The sequence below is a fragment of the Mustela erminea genome, chromosome 6 (assembly GCF_009829155.1).
Source record: "Mustela erminea isolate mMusErm1 chromosome 6, mMusErm1.Pri, whole genome shotgun sequence".
Lineage (NCBI taxonomy): Eukaryota > Metazoa > Chordata > Mammalia > Carnivora > Mustelidae > Mustela > Mustela erminea.
This window is the reverse complement of record NC_045619.1, coordinates 51,256,139-51,274,815: the sequence shown is the minus strand read 5'-3', so window position 1 is coordinate 51,274,815 and position 18,677 is coordinate 51,256,139. Positions and strand designations below refer to the sequence as shown.

The following is an 18,677-nucleotide window of genomic DNA, read 5'->3' as shown; positions in this document are numbered from 1 at the left end:
AATTATTAGGTTTTTTTTTTTTTTAATGTGTCTTGGCTTTTAAAAAAAAACTTTTTAAGTGCCCTGTGTCTTTATTTTTTTAACCAGTGAATAGATGCCTTTATTTTAAATCTTCTTGGGGATGTATAAATATATATATGCTCATAAAGATGGATGAAGACCCTAAAGTTAATTTTAACCAGCATCTTACTTTTCTTTATGAAAATGTCTTTTTCTAACTCTCAAGTGTATGGATCAAAGTGAGGCAAGACTATAAATCAGCTGTTATCACTAAAGCAGCACTGTTTAGTTTAGACATTTTTTCATAGCAAGACTTTCTCAAAAAAGGAAGCCATTCTTTTATACATTCTGTTTAAAACTCCTTATCTCATTATAAACCAACAGTTTATGGGCTAGCCTCTTTGAATAGCATTGCTTTAGAATTTTTGATGGTTTAATCAAGTAAAAAGAAGACTTGATTAGTCAGTCAGTTGGTAGACTCTTATTTAAAATCGCTAACGAAGGTTAGGCACTGTTACATGTTAGAGATGCAAGGATGAAACGGACAAGGCCAAAACCTCAGGATGGTCCCATCTAGAGGAAGAACATAAAACAGATAAGTTAAAAGATAGCGTGGAAAATATAGTGAGAGAAAAAAGCAGAAGAAATTCTAGGAGTACGGAGAGGCACCTTTTACTTTTTTTTTTTTTTTTTTAAAGATTTTATTTATTTGTTAGGCAGAGGGAGGCTCCTTGCTGAGCGTAAGGAGCCTGATGTGAGACTTGAACCCAGGACCCTGGGATCATGACCTGAGCCAAAGGCAGACACTTAACAAACTGAGCCATCCAGGCCTCCCACCTTATTCATCTTAATAGAGGGAGAAGACATTAGGCAGATGCGATAATAGTTGAGCCATATTTTAGTTCAGTTTCACATGTATTAAACGTGTCTTAATTAGTATAGGTATAATAGTAAGTTTCCTCTCCTTTGAGCTCTTAGGGGAGCTCATAAAAATTGATGTGTGGAACCCGAGTTTTTATAAAATCCATTTTCATATTCATTGGTCTGTTGAATACCTTGTGAATGCTGAAGCCTGATACTCGACTTCATTACATTTTCCTTGTACAGTCTTGACTGTTTGGATGACAAGCTGTGAGCTCTGAGTGAAAAATGATTTATTGTATCATATACCCAGAATATTTCCTTTAATAATATTGACCTGGCAGTTCTCACTGCTCCTAGTATTATCACATTACTATAGGTCATCTACATGGCTTCTTCGCCCTTTTTTCCTAGACTTATCTCGGCAAGTCACTTCTTCCAGATGACTCAACAGAGGATGCTAAATCAAGCAGAATTTGGGCAGCTGCTCTTTTGGAAAGGATGCTGAGGAACAGGTACTTAAGAACTGAAAATAATTAGAAACCAAAAGTTTGTGGTTTAAAGAAACTGAATGTCCAGGATGCTCATTCTCTTGGTTCAGTAAGCATGAGTAGCTACTGCCTCTAAGCCTCATAGGAAAATCTTTATGACCAGAAATATCTCCTAATGGTGGATTTTAACACCTGAGAACCTCTGCTAGGGGCAACAGGATAGAGTCATTTTGTTGATTCTTAGATTTTAAAACTCGTAGAACCTGTGTCCTTAGATTTCCTTTTTCTTCCATGGGTGGACATTGGAGGCTGGCACATGCTCCTGAAATTGAAAAGGTTATCTAGGCATAGAGAGCAAATAAAAAAAGATTGATGAGATACAACCTACTGCATGTACAGAGTACCAGCAGTGTCTTACAGTTCAATTACTGAATATAAAAGTGGGCAGTGATCAGATGGCTTTGTAGGTCCCATTATGAAGTTTGGATGTTGGTTGTTTTTTGTTTTTAAAGATTTTATTTATTTATTTGTCAGAGAGAGAGGGAGAGAGAGTGAGTGAGCACGGGCAGACAGAGTGGCAGGCAGAGGCATAGGGAGAAGCAGGCTCCCCGCCGAGCAAGGAGCCTGATGTGGGACTCTATCCCAGGACGCTGGGATCATGACCTGAGCTGAAGGCACCGCTTAACCAACTGAGCCACCCAGGTGTCCCTGGATGTTGGTTGTTAAAGGGAGTTCAAGTGAGGATTTGTTTTGATGAAAAATGGAGAAAGGATTTGACAAAATAAAATGGGAGGGACTTAATTGGATATTGGGAGATAAGTTGATGTCCAGTTTTCTAGTGTGAGAATTCTAATTGCAACATTTAGATGGAAAAGATAAGATAATTGAATTTTTGGACATTTTGAGGTTGGGATGCTTATGGAAATATTCAGGTGGATGTTCCTAGCAAATGATTGGATTTCTAATTCTGTGGAGAAAGATCTGAGCTAGATACAATTTGGGTGTTAAAACCAGGAAAGTAAATTGGATGACTCAGAAAACGAACGAGAGAATCCATACAGAGGCAGAAATTTAGTTCACTACCAATTCTGCCATACTTAACTGTATGGTTGGGGATGGCATGAAGTATTCAGGAAAATTTGAAACAAATTAGAAGGTGGAATTTGAAAAGTTCCTTGGTGTGAAGTTGAAGTGGAAGTTGTATGACTTGGGCAACTGGTTAGATGGTGGTGATGTTTCCTAAATTACGGCTTACTGGAGTGGGGATGAAGAGGTCAATCAGGGTGCTAGGTAAGATTTCTCGGAATTGTAGCAGTTAATTAAAAATAATCCTCCGACTTTTCTAATGGAGAACATTTTTGGAGGAAGGGCAAGATGGAGCTGTTTAAGAATTCTCCTTTCCAAAAACCAGAACTGTTAACTTACATAATATTCCAGCATTACCTATGATTCTCTGATATTGATTAGAAATTTTCCTGGTTTGTAGGAAAATGAGATGTTGAGTAGATCTACAAACCTATGATTGTCAAAAGAAAGAACAAATACAAAAGTTGGTTTTAAACATAACTGTTCATAAGTGGTTTGCTATATACCCAAGACTAGAAGCTTGCTTGAAGCTATGTATTATACAGCCTTCATAAACTAGTCAGGTCTTCCAGGCCTGGAACCATTTCTAGGTGACTTCATTTCTGCTTTGATCTGTTGTATTAATTTAAAAATTTAACTCCTAATGGGCAGTGTTACTTTTGTATTTCCAAAAAGTTGCAATACTTCCTTTTACTGAAAACAAAAAACCAAAAACAACCCCCAAAATCCCCCTACTACTGTGAAGATTTTAGTGGCTTTTAATTTCCTACTGAATAATAGCCAAGTTTGAGTTGGTATTCAGGGGCTGCTTTTATTTAGACCAGTGCTTGTCCAGTACAAATATAATGCCATGTGTCATTAAAATTTTATGATGGTCACATTAAAAAGTAAAAAACAGGTGAAGTTAACTTTAATACATTTTATTTAACCTTATATATTCAGGATATTATCTCAGCATGTAATTAAAAATTTTATTAATGAGTTATTTTATATGCTTTAAAATCTAAATATATAGGGATGCCTGGGTGGCTCAGTTGGTTAAGCAGCTGCCTTCGGCTCAGGTCATGATCCCAGCGTCCTGGGATCAAGTCCCACATCGGGCTCCTTGCTCAGCGGGGAGCCTGCTTCTCCCTCTGCCTCTGCCTGCCATTCTGTCTGCCTGTGCTCGCTCTCTCCCTCTCTCTCTCTGATAAATAAATAAAATCTTTAAAAAAAAAAAAACTAAATATATATTACACTTACAGCTTGTGTGACTTACAGTGCTAAAAGTTACATAGTTGGTCACCTTATTAACAGGCCGTCTCAATTCAGATGCTACATGCACTGAAAATACTTGATCTATGTTTCGATTTTGTAACCTCTACTGTTGGAAAAATTAGATTCACATATCCACGTTCTTCCAAACATACATAGAAGTTTTCCTATAGCTGAATCAGGTATCAATTTTTAAGTTGACATTAATTCACTTTAAAACTTTAATTCTTCAGTTATAGCAGCCATATTTTAAATGCTCAGAATCCAAGTGTAGCCAGTGTCAGCCGCGGTGACAGTGCAGGTCTAGACCAGTACCTTTCCAGCTGAATCCCACTTTTTTTGCCTCTGTGCTCCAGCTGAACTGCACTGCTTGACTTTCACGGACATACCTAATTCTTGCTTCATTATGCTTTTAATGGCACTATTCATATTGTTCCTTGAAACATCTTCCATTTCCTGTTTCTGTATACCCAAGTCTTGCCCGTCTTCTAAAATGTTACTCCTGTGTCACCTCCAGGAAGTGTTGTTGATTATTTCTGGCTGAAAGTAATTTCTTCCATGTGCATTTCTGAAATATTTGATTTGCACTTCTCTTACTGTTTTTCTAGTTTATGTCTTGTATTACAGTGTTTTCAGTCTGCTCTAGTTTGGTTTCTGTACTCATCATTCCTCTGAAATTATTCCTCTGCAGCACCACAAAACTTCCTTTAGCCAAATTCAAGAGTCATTCCTGTAGCTTCATCTTTCTCAAGCTCTTAGCACTCTCAGACATTGCTGATTATTGCATCTTTTTTTACTTAGTTTTTTTTTTGTTGTCATGAAATAACTCACACATAAAAGAATATGTTGAAATATCTTACTTATAGTTTGAAGTGTACCATCATCTTAAGGTACAGAATATTGACTTTGGAGCACTTCTCTGCCTTTACCTGATGGTTTCTCTCTCATTCCCTACTCCCAGATAACCATTATTCTGAATTGTGTGTTAATAGTTCTTTATTTTGCATTACAGTTTTACCACATATGTATGTGTCTCTAAATATTATATTGTTATTGCTTTTGACCTCTCTGAGTGAGTAGAATCAAATGTATACTTTAGTGACCTTTTTTATTCAGCATTGTTATTGAGATTCATCTGTAGAGATGCAGGTCGCTTCCATTCATTGTCATGGCTGTATAGTATTCTTCATAAAATATACCACAATTTATCTATTCAAGTATCTATGAACATTGAGATCATTCTTAAGTTTTTTACTGTTATAAATAAGGTAGCTATGAATATTCATTCATTCTTGAACATGTTTCCTGCTGTACACATTCAAGTTTCTCTAGGTCAGTGATACTCAAAACATGTGGTTCTCTAGTCAGCAGCATCAGTATCAAATGGTAACTCGTTACTCCAAACAAATTATTGGACACCACCCAGACTTACTCTATCAGGGACTTTGGAGTTGGGGGCCTACTAATCTGTTTTCACAAATTCTCCAGGTGATCCTAATACACATTCAAATTTGAGAACCATTGGTATAAAGGTACCCTGTGTAAGATTAATTTGGATCTCCTGATTACAATTTTTGGCTTCCGTATTCTTGAGATATTTTCTTTCTCTTTTATTTTCTGTGATACTTGAGAAATTCTGATAAGGAATGGTTTGCATCTGGCCTAACATTGTAGACTCTAAAAAATACACAAAGAAAGCCTGTTGCGTATATTTGATGGCTAAACTCTCAAGGCTTTGGCAAATCCTTAACCTGAAACTATTTTCTTTGATGATCAGTTAGCCTGCTTAAGGACATTCTACTCAGCCTTTTTGCTGGCTGCCATCTAATCAATTTACCAAAAAGCTATATAAACAAGACATAACTGTTGCTAGATTGTACTTTGTTTTCTCAGTTTTCTCACCTCTTTCCTATGGTGATGGTGGGTCCCCCCCACCCCCGCCTTTCTTTTAAGATTTTACTTATTTATTTGACAAGAGAAAGCACAAGCAGCGGGATTGGCAGGCAGAGGGAGAAGCAGACTCCCTGCTGAGCAGAGAGCCTGATGTGGGACTCGATCCCAGGACCCTGAGATCAAAACCTGAGCTGAAGGCAAACACTCAACTGACTGAGCCAACCAGGCGCCCCTGCTTTTTTTTCTTTTTTGGTCTTTTTTCTTTGATAGTTTTTTCATTGTCTACCTCATGTGACTAAATTTCCATGTAAGTAACTAAATATCTGAGTTATTCTTTAACACACCACAGTCCCATCTTTCATTCTGAATGATTTGTTACTCCTTTTCAGTGTCTTCTGCCAGGTCTTCCTCCTTTGCTCACTCTTAATATTGGAGTTCCCTGGGCCTTAGTCTGAGCTCCTCTGCTATCCTCTGTCTAGATGTTTTCTCTGGGTGATCTTACCCAGGCCTGATGAATGACGCTCAAATTTCTGTCTCAAGCTTGACTCCTACCCTAGGTCCAGATGTGTATGTTCACCTTGCTATTTGAGATCTCCATTTGGATGACTAAAAGATTTTCAAATTTTGTATACCAAAACAAAGCTCTGATTTTTGTGCTGCTTTGCCTCCAAACCCATTCTTTTTCTAGTCTTTTCTGAGTAAATTATACAACAAATATTAATTGCTGAAGCCAAAAATCTAGAAGTTACTCTTTTTTTTTTTTTTTAAAGATTTTATTTATTTATTTGACAGAGAGAAATCACAAGCAGGCAGAGAGAGAGAGAGAGAGAGAAGCAGGCTCCCTGCTGAGCAGAGAGCCCGATAGGGGACTCGATCCCAAGACCCTGAGATCATGACCCAAGCCGAAGGCAGCGGCTTAACCCACTGAGCCACCCAGGTGCCCCTAGAAGTTATTCTTACTCTCTTTTCAATTCCTATGTTCAATTAGTTAATAAGTCCTTTCAGCTCTTCCACATCCCTATCTGTCTATTTATCTGTCTGTCTATCTGATATCCAATCTATCCATTGTCTTGACACCATCATGTCTTGCCTTAATTGCTGCAAAAGCCTAAGCTGGTCTCCTTGTTCCGTGCCCAGCTGTAATTCATTTTTCCTACAGGAATCAAAGTTGTCTTCAAAAACATGTATCAGGGGCGCCTGGGTGGCTCAGTGGGTTAAAGCCTCTGCCTTCGGCTCAGGTCATGATCCCAGGGTCCTGGGATCGAGCCCCACATCAGGCTCTCTGCTCAGCGGGGAGCCTGCTTCCCCCTCTCTCTCTGCCTGACTCTCTGCCTATTTGTGATCTCTGTCTGTCAAATAAATAAATAAAATCTTAAAACAAAACAAAACAACAAAAAAAACCATGTATCAGACAGGACATATCCGTCCCTAAAATATAATCCTCCAGTGATTCCCACTGCATTTAGAGGAATGTCCAAATTTCTTGTAATATCCTTCAAGGCTCTATATGAACTGTTCTATGCTCTTTTCTCCAAATATTTCTCCTATCATGCTTCTTCTACTCTGGTGTACTTTCTATTCCCTATCCACTTTCCACCTAGGGCCTTCATACTGTTCTTACTAGAATGCTGTTTCCCTGGATTTAGGTCTTCCCATGTGATGCTATCCAACTTATTTTTTATTCTGTTGCTCATGTTTTGGTGTCTAAAAGGATTGCCTAATCCAAGTTGACTTCCTTGTGTGTTTTATTCTAAGAAGTATATTTTTTTTGCTGTTAGATTTATTTTTTTATTTATTTTTATTTTTTAAAAAGATTTTATTTATTTATTCATGAGAGACAGAGGGGAGAAGCAGGGAGCCTGATGCAGGACTCTATCCTAGGACCCTGGGATCATGGCAGGAGCCGAAGCAGGCAGTTAACCAACTGAGCAACCCAGGAACCCTGCTCTTATATTTAGACTGTGGTCTCTTTTGAGTTAAATTCTATATATTATGAGAGAAAGGGGTCCAGCTTTATTGTATTACACGTGGATATCCATTTGTGATGTCCCAACACCATGTATTGAAAAGACTATTCTTTTACTCATTGAATTATCTTGTCACTCTTGCTGAAAATCAGTTGACAGTAAAAGTGAGGGCTTATTTCTGGACGCTAAGCTCTATTCCATTTATTTATTTGTCTATCCTTATGCCAGTACCACACTGTCTTGATTACTATAGCTTTGTAGCAAGTTTTGAAATAAAAAAAAATTTTTTTTTTTTTCCTTTTTCAAGACTGGTAGCTATTCTGGGGACACCTGGGTGGCTCAGTGGGTTAAGCCTCTGCCTTCGGCTCAGGTCATGATCTCAGGGTCCTGGAATCAAGCCCCACATCGGGCTCTCTGCTCAGCAGGGAGCCTGCTTTCCTCTCTCTCTCTCTCTCTCTCTGCCTGCGTCTCTGCCTACTTGTGATCTCTGTGTGTCAAATGAATAAATTAAAAAAGAAATCTTAAAAAAAAAAAGAAAGACTAGTAGCTATTCTGGATCCCTTGAATTTCCTTCCTCTGGATTATTTAGGATCAGCTTCAGTTATTGCAAAGAAGCTGGCTGAAATTTTGATGGGGATTACGTTGAATCTGTACATTAATGTACATTACTGGGAGTACTGCCATCTTAACAATATTAAGTGTTCCAATACATGAAAATGGGATGTCTTTCCATTTATTTGTCTAAATTTTTATAGTTCTTTTAAATTTGCTGCTAGGCATTTTTTCTTATGAATGCTGTTATCTGTGGAACTTTAAAAATTTTTCACTTTTAGATTGTCCATTGCAAGTGCATAAAATACAATTGTTTTTTGTATATTGTTCTTGGGTCCTGACACCTTATTGAACTTTTTTGTTAGTTCTAATAGATTTTAGTGAATTCTGTAAAATTTCCTATTTATAAGATCATGTCATTTGCATATATAGTTTTATTTATTCCTAGTGCCCCCCATTTTAAAATCTTAGATGTCCTTAGATGCCCCCCTTTTCTCTAGTTGCCCTGACTAGAATCTCTAATACAGTGTTGAATAGAAATGACAAGGGCAGATGTCTTGTTCCTGATCTTAACGGAAGAGAATTTAGTCTTTCACCATTAAGTGTGATGTTAGCTGTGGGTATGTTGTATTTTCATTTACATTAATCTCAAAATATTTTCTTGGGGTGTCTGGGTGGCTCAGTCAGTTAAGCATCTGTCTTTGGCTCAGGTCATGATCCCAGGGCTAGGATGATGGGATGGAGCTCCGCATTGGGCTCCCTGCTCAGGGGGGAGCCTGCTTCTCCTCTCCTTTTGCCTCTCCCCCTGCTTGTTTGTGCTCTCTCACACACTCTCTGTCAAATAAATAAATAAAATCTTCTTAAAAATTTTCTTTATCATATTGAGAGAAGTTTTCTTCTATTTCTTGTTTGTTGTTTGTTTTTATCATGAAGGGCTGTTGGATTTTGCCAAGTGCTTTTTCTGTGTCTATTGCAATAATCATGTTGATTTTTGTCCTTTATTCTGTCGATAATGGGAACTGACTTCTAAATGCTAAACCAACCTTGCACTCAAGTCTTAGATCATGATCATGGTATATAATCCTTTTTATAGGTTGCTGGCTTGGTTTGCTAGTATCTTTTTGAGAATTTTTGTGTCTGTATTTTTTTCTTTTCAGTGTAACAGTATTCATTGTTTTTGCACCACACCCAGTGCTCCATGCAATCTGTTGGTTCCCCCAAGCTCCCACCCCCCACCCCTTCAAAACCCTCAGATTGTTTTTCAGAGTCCATAGTCTCTCATGGTTCACCTCCCCCTCCAATTTCCCTCAACTCCTTTCTCCTCTCCATCTCCCCTTGTCCTCCATGCTATTTGTTATGCTCCACAAATAAGTTGTGTCTGTATCCTTAAGAGATATTTGGTCTCCAGTTTTCTTTTTTTGTGAAGTCTTTGTCTGGTTTGGCATCACAGTTTTCTGATTTCAGAATGAGTTGGGAAGTAGTCCTTCCTATTTTTTTGGAAGCATTAGTGGAAAACCAGTAATTAATTATACTTTATTTTTTATTTTTTAAGTTTTCATTTAGATGCCAGTTAGTTAACATACAGTTATAATATTAGTTTCAGGTGTACATATAATGATTCAACAGTTCCACGCATCTCCTGGTATTCATCACAACAAGAGCCCTCCTTAATCTCCATCATCTATTTAACCCATCCCCCCATCCACCTCCCCTCTGGTAATCATCAGTTTGTTCTCTATAGTTAAGAGTCTGTTTTTTAGCACCCCTCTCCTTTCCCCCCCGCTTTGTTTGTTTTGTTTCTTAATTCCACAGTGGGGTGAAATCATACAGAATTTGCCTTTCTCTGACTGACTTCTTTCACTTAGCATTATATTCTCTGGCTCCATCCATGTCATTGCAAATAGAAAGATTTCATTATATTTTAAACGTTTGGTAGAATTCACCATTTATGTCATCAGGCCTGGGCCTCATAGGTCATTTTTTGATCACTAAATCAATGTTTTCACTTGTTATAGGTCTGTTCAAATTTTCCTTTTCTTCTGAGGTCAGTTTTGGTAGTTTGTGTCCTTCCAGGAATTTTCACCTTTCATTTATTACTTAATTTCTTAGTGTATATGTAGTTTATAGCATTCCCTTATAATCATCTTTATTTCTGTAATGTTAGTCGCAACACCTGTTCTTTACTGATTTTAATCATTTGAGTCTTCTCTCCTTTTTTCTTGGTCAGTCTAGCTACAAGTTTGCCAGTTTTGTTGATACTTTCAAAGAATCAACTTTTTTGTTGATGTCTATTTAATTTTCCTATTCTTCATGTCATTAATTTCTACCTTGGTCTATTATTTCCTTCCTTCTACTTGTTTTGGGTTTATTTTGTTTTTCTTTTTCCAGTGTAGTTTAGGTGGAAGTTCAGGTTATTGATTTGAGAGTTTTGTTGTTGTTGTATGTTTTGTTTTTTAGTATGGGCATTTACAGGCATAAATTTTCTCCTAAGCACTGCTTTAGTTGCATCCCATAAGTTTTGGTATGTTGGGTCTTTATTTTCATTCATCTCAAAGTATTTTAATTTCCTTTTGGTTTCTTTTCTGATGCTTGGTTATTTACAAATTCATTGTTTTACTTCCATGTATTTGTGAATGTCCCTTATTTCTTTCTGTTACTGATTTCTAATTCCATTCCATGTGATTGGATAACATATTTCACTTGATTTCAATCCTCTTGAATTTTTTTTTTAAAGATTTATGTATTTTATAGAGACTATGTGAGTGTGAGTAGGGGGAGGAGCAGAGGGAGAGAATCCTCAAGCAGGTTCCCCATTGGGTATAAAGCCCAATGTGGGCCTCAATCCCAGGACCCTGAGATCATGACCTGAGCCAAAATCAAGAATTGGATGCTTAACCAACTGAGACATCCAGGTGCCACCCCCTGCCTTAAACTTCTTGAAGCTTATTTTATGGCCCAGTATTTGGTCTATCCTGAAGAATGTTCCATGTGAATTTGAGAAGAATATATATTCTGCTGCTAAAAACTAGGTCACCAGGCATCAACAGGTGAATATTTCTAATGGACTACCTAATTCTTCCTAAATTGGTAAAGAGGTTTAATGAATTCCAATAAAGATTTCAATAGATTTAAATTAATTTCTAGGGATTTTAAATGAATTTCTGTGATATCAGCTGGATGGAAGAAAGTAAATTTTTAAAATATGATTGAAAAGGAGAGACTGGCCCTATCAGATATTAAAAAAGTTATTGAGTGTAACCAATACCGGAAGGTCACTTAAATTAAATCCACTTAAATCAGAGACCGAATTTTCATAAATAGTTTTACTAAAACTTTGACTTGAAATTTTTTACTAAAATTATAAAAATAAACTTATTTTCTGTATAACAAAGTTAACTTAAATATTTTAACTCTTAGAAATAATTTTTTGGTCTTTTTTCCTGATAAATTTATTAGAATCATGAAATGATAATTTTCATTTCATATTTGATTTCAATTGATTCATTTTACAAAAATATCCTAGACTTCATTTTTGTAAGGGTTTCTGTCTAATTAGATCATTCTTTAATAAAACTTCTTGTGTCATTGCCCTTTTGGCCTTAGCTTCTGCCCTTTAATAGCTAGCTAACTGGACTGACATGTTCTATAGCTATGTTCACGATTTAAATAGTTTTCCATCACATTTATCAACCTCATGAAAGCCCTACGTATTTTGTGAGATTTGCTAGTTCACTTTGTAATGGATTTTCATTGCAGGGCCTACAAGACATTGGGAAACACAGGCGTGAACATAGATGATACTGTGAAGCAGAGAAAGATATTAGAGGAGGCCCAGACTTTTTCTAAGAGTATTTTATTATGTTATGATTCAACACCAAAAACAGATTACATGGCCAATAAATACTTGAATTATGAGGGCACTTTGGTATATAAGAATTCAGTGTAGGATAAAGGTGGCTTTTTTTTTTTTTTTTAACTTTTAAGGTGACTTTAAATATGAGCAGGGAAAGTGGATCATTCTCTAAAAGTTAAAAAAAAATTAAGAGAAAAATTTAGAGCCATAATGTAACTAATGCCAGGGCCTTTGGCTCCTGCAACTCTTTGTCTCCTTTGAAGAGGCACAGAAGAAGGCACATTAAGAAGATCTTAATGACCAGATACTTCCACATCATGAGAGTCACTCAGTTTCCTTAGACTAACTTGGCTGAGAGAGGATGTCTTTCACAAAAATTTCATATGTTCCAATAACACAACAAGTGTTGGGTTGTTTTCTTGAAGTTTAGTATCCACTCCTTATCTTGCCAAGGTCCAGGACAAAAGGGCAGGAGGATGGTTTCCTGATGCTTATTTTGTTTAGTCGTAGTTGGGCTTCTCTAACATCATTACCAGCATCTGTTTTCTAGAACCCTAGCAACGTTGTCAGTGGAGAAGGGCATTTTATCAGAGGAACATAAGTAGCAGAGCTGTTCTGAAACAGACCTTCTCAAGTGGTATGCCACAAATTGGTTCCAGATGTGCTAATGTGCCCTTCCAGAGGTGGAGCTCAGGGCCTCCTTGACTCTGGCAATTGTTACATAGTCTCTCCTTTTTAACTGTGCACCATATAATGATTTTCCTTTTCTTTCTGTGCCATGAATACAAGTTGGGGACCACCGTCCTCAACAATTAGCTGCAAACAATGGGAACATGAATAATATCATTATGCAAAGAGTCCTTTGGTATAGGGAAGAAAATTGCAGATTGTAGCAGAGAATGGATGAGGGGGCAGGTTAGACTTTTCCCTGAATTTCTGAATTCACTCCAGTTCTATTTTCACATTAGACTGTATCACTAGTTTACATTAGTATCAGCCTTTTGCAGTTTTAACCTGTTCCTAGTCCTTTACACATGCCCAAAAAAATACCAGGAGGAATAAAGAGTTGAGAAGTAGTCATAAAAAGGAAGAGGAAAGTCAGAGGAAAACATTTGATACAGGGGTTAGAACGGACAGAAAGAAATCAGAAAATAATGCTCCCTGTACTTGTATTTAAACAAAAATGAGTATATCTAAAAATGAGTATATCTAAAAAATCTAAGAACAAATTTAAAAACAAGCAAATGGGAAGATATTAGTAGTAACAGTATATATGATTTTCAATAACATTCTACAAATAAAAATCATTTTAACCTAGAAGACAAACATCTCAATAGAAAATAGCCAAATGACATCAGGAGATGATTGACAAATGAAGAGCTGCAAATGACCGATAAATAGATGAAACATTCAGCTGCAGATATAAATGCAGATTAACAACTGAGAAAGTTACATAAGAAATTTGACAGATTTTATTTTAGTTTAGGGGAAACAGGACACTTATATAAATGCTGGTATTTGTGTAAAGTGATGAGCATTTTTATAGGTCAGTTTGGTAATACATTTAAAAAATGTTTTAACCTTCATACCTTTTGATCTTACATTTTAATTTAGGAGTTTATTCTGAAGAAATCAGAAGTGATACGAAGAGATATGAAAATGATATTCATTACAGCTCTATACTGTGATACAAATGAGAAGCAATTGAATTCTACAAAAGTGAGAGTAATGGATTTTGGATTAATGTCTTTGGAGAATAAGGTATGGAAAATATTGTCTGTGTGCTGCTTAAATTGGATGTACATTATTTAAATATACTATATGCCATCTAAGATACTCTTAATTGGAAGAGGGCTCATTTTCTCTGGCACTAAGGAAGAAAACAACAACAAAGATCTGAATTCAGACAGAAGATCCTGGCGTAAAACTAGGCAGAGTCAGGATCAATGAGAACTAGACTTGTCTCTGGAAAGAGACAGCAAAGAAGCCAGTTGGTCTTCTTTCAGAGTGTGGTTCCAATTCCTACAATCAACCACCATGGGCCCAGAAAGCTTCAAGCAAAGAGAAAACATAGTGTTCACAGTTGGTAGTTGCTCAGGTAGAAGCAAACATAAGTCCCCTGGCAGAAATTGGACTTCATGCAGATAGACACAATTGTTTTTCTTTGGAACTTGGTCAGTGATTTTTTTTTTTTTTTAAAGATCCCATTGATGCTAAAATGAATTTTGATATTAGAGTTGTTAGAAATGAAAAATTTTGTCTGGAGTGAAAGGAATATACTATATACATGCAGTTGGTGGGAACTATTCTGCAATTTAGCAGTGAAGTCTAATCTGTTGAATTATGTATGTATTATACAAAACTTCCATTAACATTTATTACATATATATATTTTTTATTAAGCAGGCTGCCTGCTGAGCAGAGAGCCTGATGTGGGGCTCAGTCCCAGGACTCTGAGATCATGACCTCAGCCGAGGCAGAGGCTTAACCCACTGAGCCACCCAGGTGCCCCTATTACATATATTTAAATGTTTACCTTAATTAGGATTCCCATAATTATTTCTAGTCTATTTTCCTAATTTGATCTCCTCCGTTAGTATATTTTGAATCATTACCAACCTTTGGCAGTGAAGCTCAGGCATTTTAGAGTTTTTATAATTTCAACATTTTGGAAAAGAGCTGTATTTATTTTAGCTACAGATTTGTGGGTTTTTACTGTTAGCAGGTGTATGAAAAGTCTTCCAAAACACTGGATCCCTGCACTGAGAGAGGAAAAAAGGAAGCGTGTTTAAGAGCACAGTCCCTGGAGTGAGAGCCATGCTCAAATTTCAGCGTTGACACATACTAGTTGTATGACCTTAGGCAAGTTATTTAAGTAGTCTAAGACTCAGTTTCCTCATTTTTAAAACAATGGTAATTGTATGGTTGAGAGAATGGAATGAAATAATGTAAAATTCCCATCATATAATATCCTGGTTACCATTTCTAAATCAAGGTCTGTGAAACTAACTGCTTGAAAATGAGATTTATTTTTTTTTAACATCCCTTTGCTTTTCTTCATTGTAGTCACTCTTAACAATGATCATGCATAAGACACACCTTTGAAAATGTATAATCTCTTCCGTGCTTTCCTTTTTAAATGATATATTCCCTATCCCAGCAAGTAGAAAAATGAGGTGCACTCCTGATTAGCATAACTTTGATGCAGAAAACAGAAAAGGAAAATTTATAGGCCAGTCTCATTGAACAAAGATGCAAAAGTCCCAAACAAACTAAAGTGTCCAGCAAACCAAATCCTGCAACACACAACTAAGAATTATACACCATGACCATATTGGATGTATTCCAAGAAATGCAGGACTGGTTTAACATTAGAAAATCAATATAATTTGTCCCATTAACAGAATAAATGAAATAAATATGATCACCTCATTTAGATGCAGTAAGCCATTTAACAAAATTCAACATCCATATTCCTTTTCATAAAAAAAAGTAATTCTTAGCAAACTAGAAGGGAACTTCTTAAATCTCATAAAAAAATATTTACCAAAAACCTAAAATAAACATATTAATAGTAAATTCTCTGGTATGTCCCTGTCGGGTACAGTTTTGAAACCTAAGTTTTGACTTCTTTTATTTCTGAAACAGAAATGAAAGAAAAAGCTTTTTCGTTCTTCACTATTAACAATTTTTGTTCTTTTAAAACTAATGTATTCTCCCATTTTATCTTACTTTGAAACGATATAGTCTTTCGTGTCTCCTAAATTATTCATTTTATTGTTAGTTTTCCCCAACTATTGTGTCCCAGAATTCTTCCTTTGTATGCTCAGTGCTTCTGCTTTAAAAAGGCAGAAAATCTAAATGTAAATGTGTTTTTCTCAGTGTGAAAACATTGAGATTCAGATCTCAGCTATGACTGTTCTAGAATTATCATCATCAGAACTATGGTAGTGTTGGTCACTAGAGTTGTGTCAGCTCCTGACTGGAATGGATCAGTTGTATTTCACCAATGATTGTCTACAGTCAGTCCTGTATTATTAAAATGTTCCTTGCTGTGACACTAAACTGGTATAAGGCTGATATAATCTTTTAATTATAGGAGTCTTAGAAGTTAATTTTATGCAGTATACATATGGTAACAGATTGGAAGATCCCAGGAGCAACCAAGATGAGTGAAGAGCAGACAGTGACTGAGCAGGAGAGACTGCTTCTGTGAGCAGTCCTGTGGGTTGATTCCTCTCCTTACATTCGAAGAACTAGCCACGAGCCTTGTATGTACACTCATTCTGTTATTCATCATTGTAAATAATACACAGTTCCACATTTAAATAAAGCCACATTTTCAAAATTACAATGTGTCATATCTCAATAATAGTCTAATTATATACAAAAGTACCATTTTCATTTTCCATTATGCTTTGATAACATGAAAAAAGTCAAAATCGCTTTTCTTGGTTTTCCTTAAGGGCAGCTGAATATACCTAAAATGCTATTTCATTATAAAACAGAGCCTTATCATAATTGGAGATTGGTGGGATAAATATTGCCCATGTAACTGATAGGTTTAGAGAAGTATGCTATTTTCATTATGTTCAGAAAAAAAAATAAGTACTTATAATACAGTAGTTCATATTCTAGTATTAGATTAGTACAAAAATTCCTGTTTGGCTGGAGTAATTTTTAAAGCTAGGTCTTAATGAATTTAGTTACTTCAATTACCTAAGATTTATAATCTGATTTTAAAATAACCAGTTTTCAAAGAATACAATAAAATATTCATAGTGCTAAAACTCTGGGGAGCTTAATTTAATCACTGATGACTCAGGAGGAAAGTCAGAATCTTGCAGTGCCTCATTTCATAATGAACCTCATCTAATGTAGGGTAAAGTGAAAATTCTAGTTATTTGAATTTCCTATTGAATTATGTGTAAACATACATATTTTGTAAAGGTCATGAAAGCTTTGTTATATATGCTTGCATGTATTTTCCTATAATCCTGTTTACCCCTGTCATGGGCATTACAGAAAAGAGAGTTTGAAACTTACTCTCCTTGATTAGAAAGCAGACATGAAAAATTACTCTGGTCACTCTAGACCTGAATTTCTCAAAGAAGGACATGTGGACCACCTCTTCTAGAATCATCTGGGGTACTTGTTAGAAATGCAGATTCCTGACTCCTTCACCAAGCCTGCTGAATCACTGTATCTGGAGAAGATCCCAGGATAGTAACAGGCTCTCCAGGTAACTCTGACAAAAGTTTGAGACTCGTTGCCAGATGGCTTATGGATCGGAGCTCTCAACCTCGGGTAGGCAGCACCAAAATCATTCCTCCTGTGGATGTTGATACAGGAAAAAAGTGACAAAGATTGAAATGGGTGTGTTACTTCCCACAGAGCATGAGAACAGGAAATAATATGTTCTGCCGTCAGACCAAAGGAATTTTGAGGCAAAGCTGGAAATAGTTCAGAGCTGTTTCATTCATATTTATAACATCATTGCTTACTTAAGGTTTAGATTTCCTGATGTGTTTTTCTTTATTGATATGAAGTAACCTAAAGTTACCTAAAGCTGAGCACCATTTGATTGATTTGGAAGATGTTTTTATTATTTTAATGTTTTGCTTTTACCCCAAGCACTATAACAAATGTCTCTTTGGGGTTTCTTTCCCCTGAATATTTTGAGTTTTCAGAGCTTTGGTTGTGATATAATATGTATTTTCATTAATGTAAGCCAATTTTACTTGTAGTTCTAGTTGTAATTGTTACTACTGGGAGCAGAATATAGAAGAAACTTTTCTTTAGAGGGAATATTTTCTTTTTTGTCATTTTGTGCCACTGTGGGAAGATAAATGGATGATAGTTTTATTTGGTCCATTTGTTTTTCCTATGAGAGTTGAAACATGCACAGATTCACCACCTCCCTCCCTACCCCTTCAACAATACGCCTTCCATCCTCCCACCCCCATCTGAAGGGTCAGTCAACAGTGATTATTAAGCACTCATTACACTATAGGAAGTTGCAAAAGAAGACTCTACTCTCCTTTCCTGTATTCTGTTACTGCTGAGAATTCAGTCTGTATCCAGGTCTCGCTCCATAGCTCAATATCCACTTTTGCCCAGTGGCAGCTTTCACTAAGCCACAGGTCAATCATGAAGACCGGCCTTAGTTTTTCATCCACCTGTCTTCTCCAAAATGCTCCTCAGCCACGTGTACTGCAGGCCTTCTGGTTTTACTGTGGGCTGTTTTAAAAATGTTTTTTAAAGATTTTATTTACTTATTTGATATATAGAGAGTGAGAGCACAACGGGGAGTGGCAGGGGGAGAGCGGCAGGCAGGGAGAGGGAGAAACAATGTGGGTCTGGATCCCAGGAGCCGGGGACCACGACCTGAGTTAAAGGCAGACGCTTAACCAACTGAGCCACCCAGGCGCCCCAAGGTCTGTTCTTGAAATACTGTTGATCATCAGTTCTGAATCCTAGTCTGTCCCTCTGTTTATAAGAGGAATGGGTTGAAACCATACTACTTTCTCTTTGCTATCTTGACCTTTTAGCCTCCACAAATAAGACACCAGCACCTGGAGAAGATAATTTCAGACAGAATCACAAAAGGAGGAAAGATACGGGTTAAAGCTTTCCAACACTACTTTGGGTTTTTAGTTGCATCACCCAGGGGATAAGACCTTAAGGGCTGGAAGCTTTTAGACCGAGAAAGCACCTTCC

General features: G+C 36.6%; 1 protein-coding gene and 1 long non-coding RNA gene across 13 annotated transcripts in view; one reads left to right on the top strand and one right to left on the bottom strand.

The window, feature by feature from the left end:
* LOC116593205 (myb-related transcription factor, partner of profilin-like) overlaps nt 1-18,677 on the bottom strand; it is a 32,153-nt gene that overhangs the window by 3,704 nt on the left and 9,772 nt on the right. For 5 of the 12 annotated variants that reach the window (XR_004286820.1, XR_004286823.1, XR_004286819.1 and 2 more), the window contains one exon: nt 16,400-18,197. The exons of 3 other annotated variants lie outside the window; for them this stretch is intronic. The gene's annotated coding sequence lies outside the window, so the exon portion shown is untranslated. Of the gene's footprint in view, nt 1-11,524; nt 12,774-16,399; nt 18,198-18,677 lie in introns of those variants that run through there. 4 more of the 12 variants (XR_004286821.1, XR_004286826.1, XR_004286827.1 and 1 more) reach the window with 2 other exon arrangements.
* LOC116593207 lies at nt 778-16,308 on the top strand. The gene is made up of 3 exons (XR_004286828.1): nt 778-1,376; nt 13,572-13,718; nt 16,057-16,308. It is a non-coding gene; the product is annotated as an uncharacterized LOC116593207 (long non-coding RNA).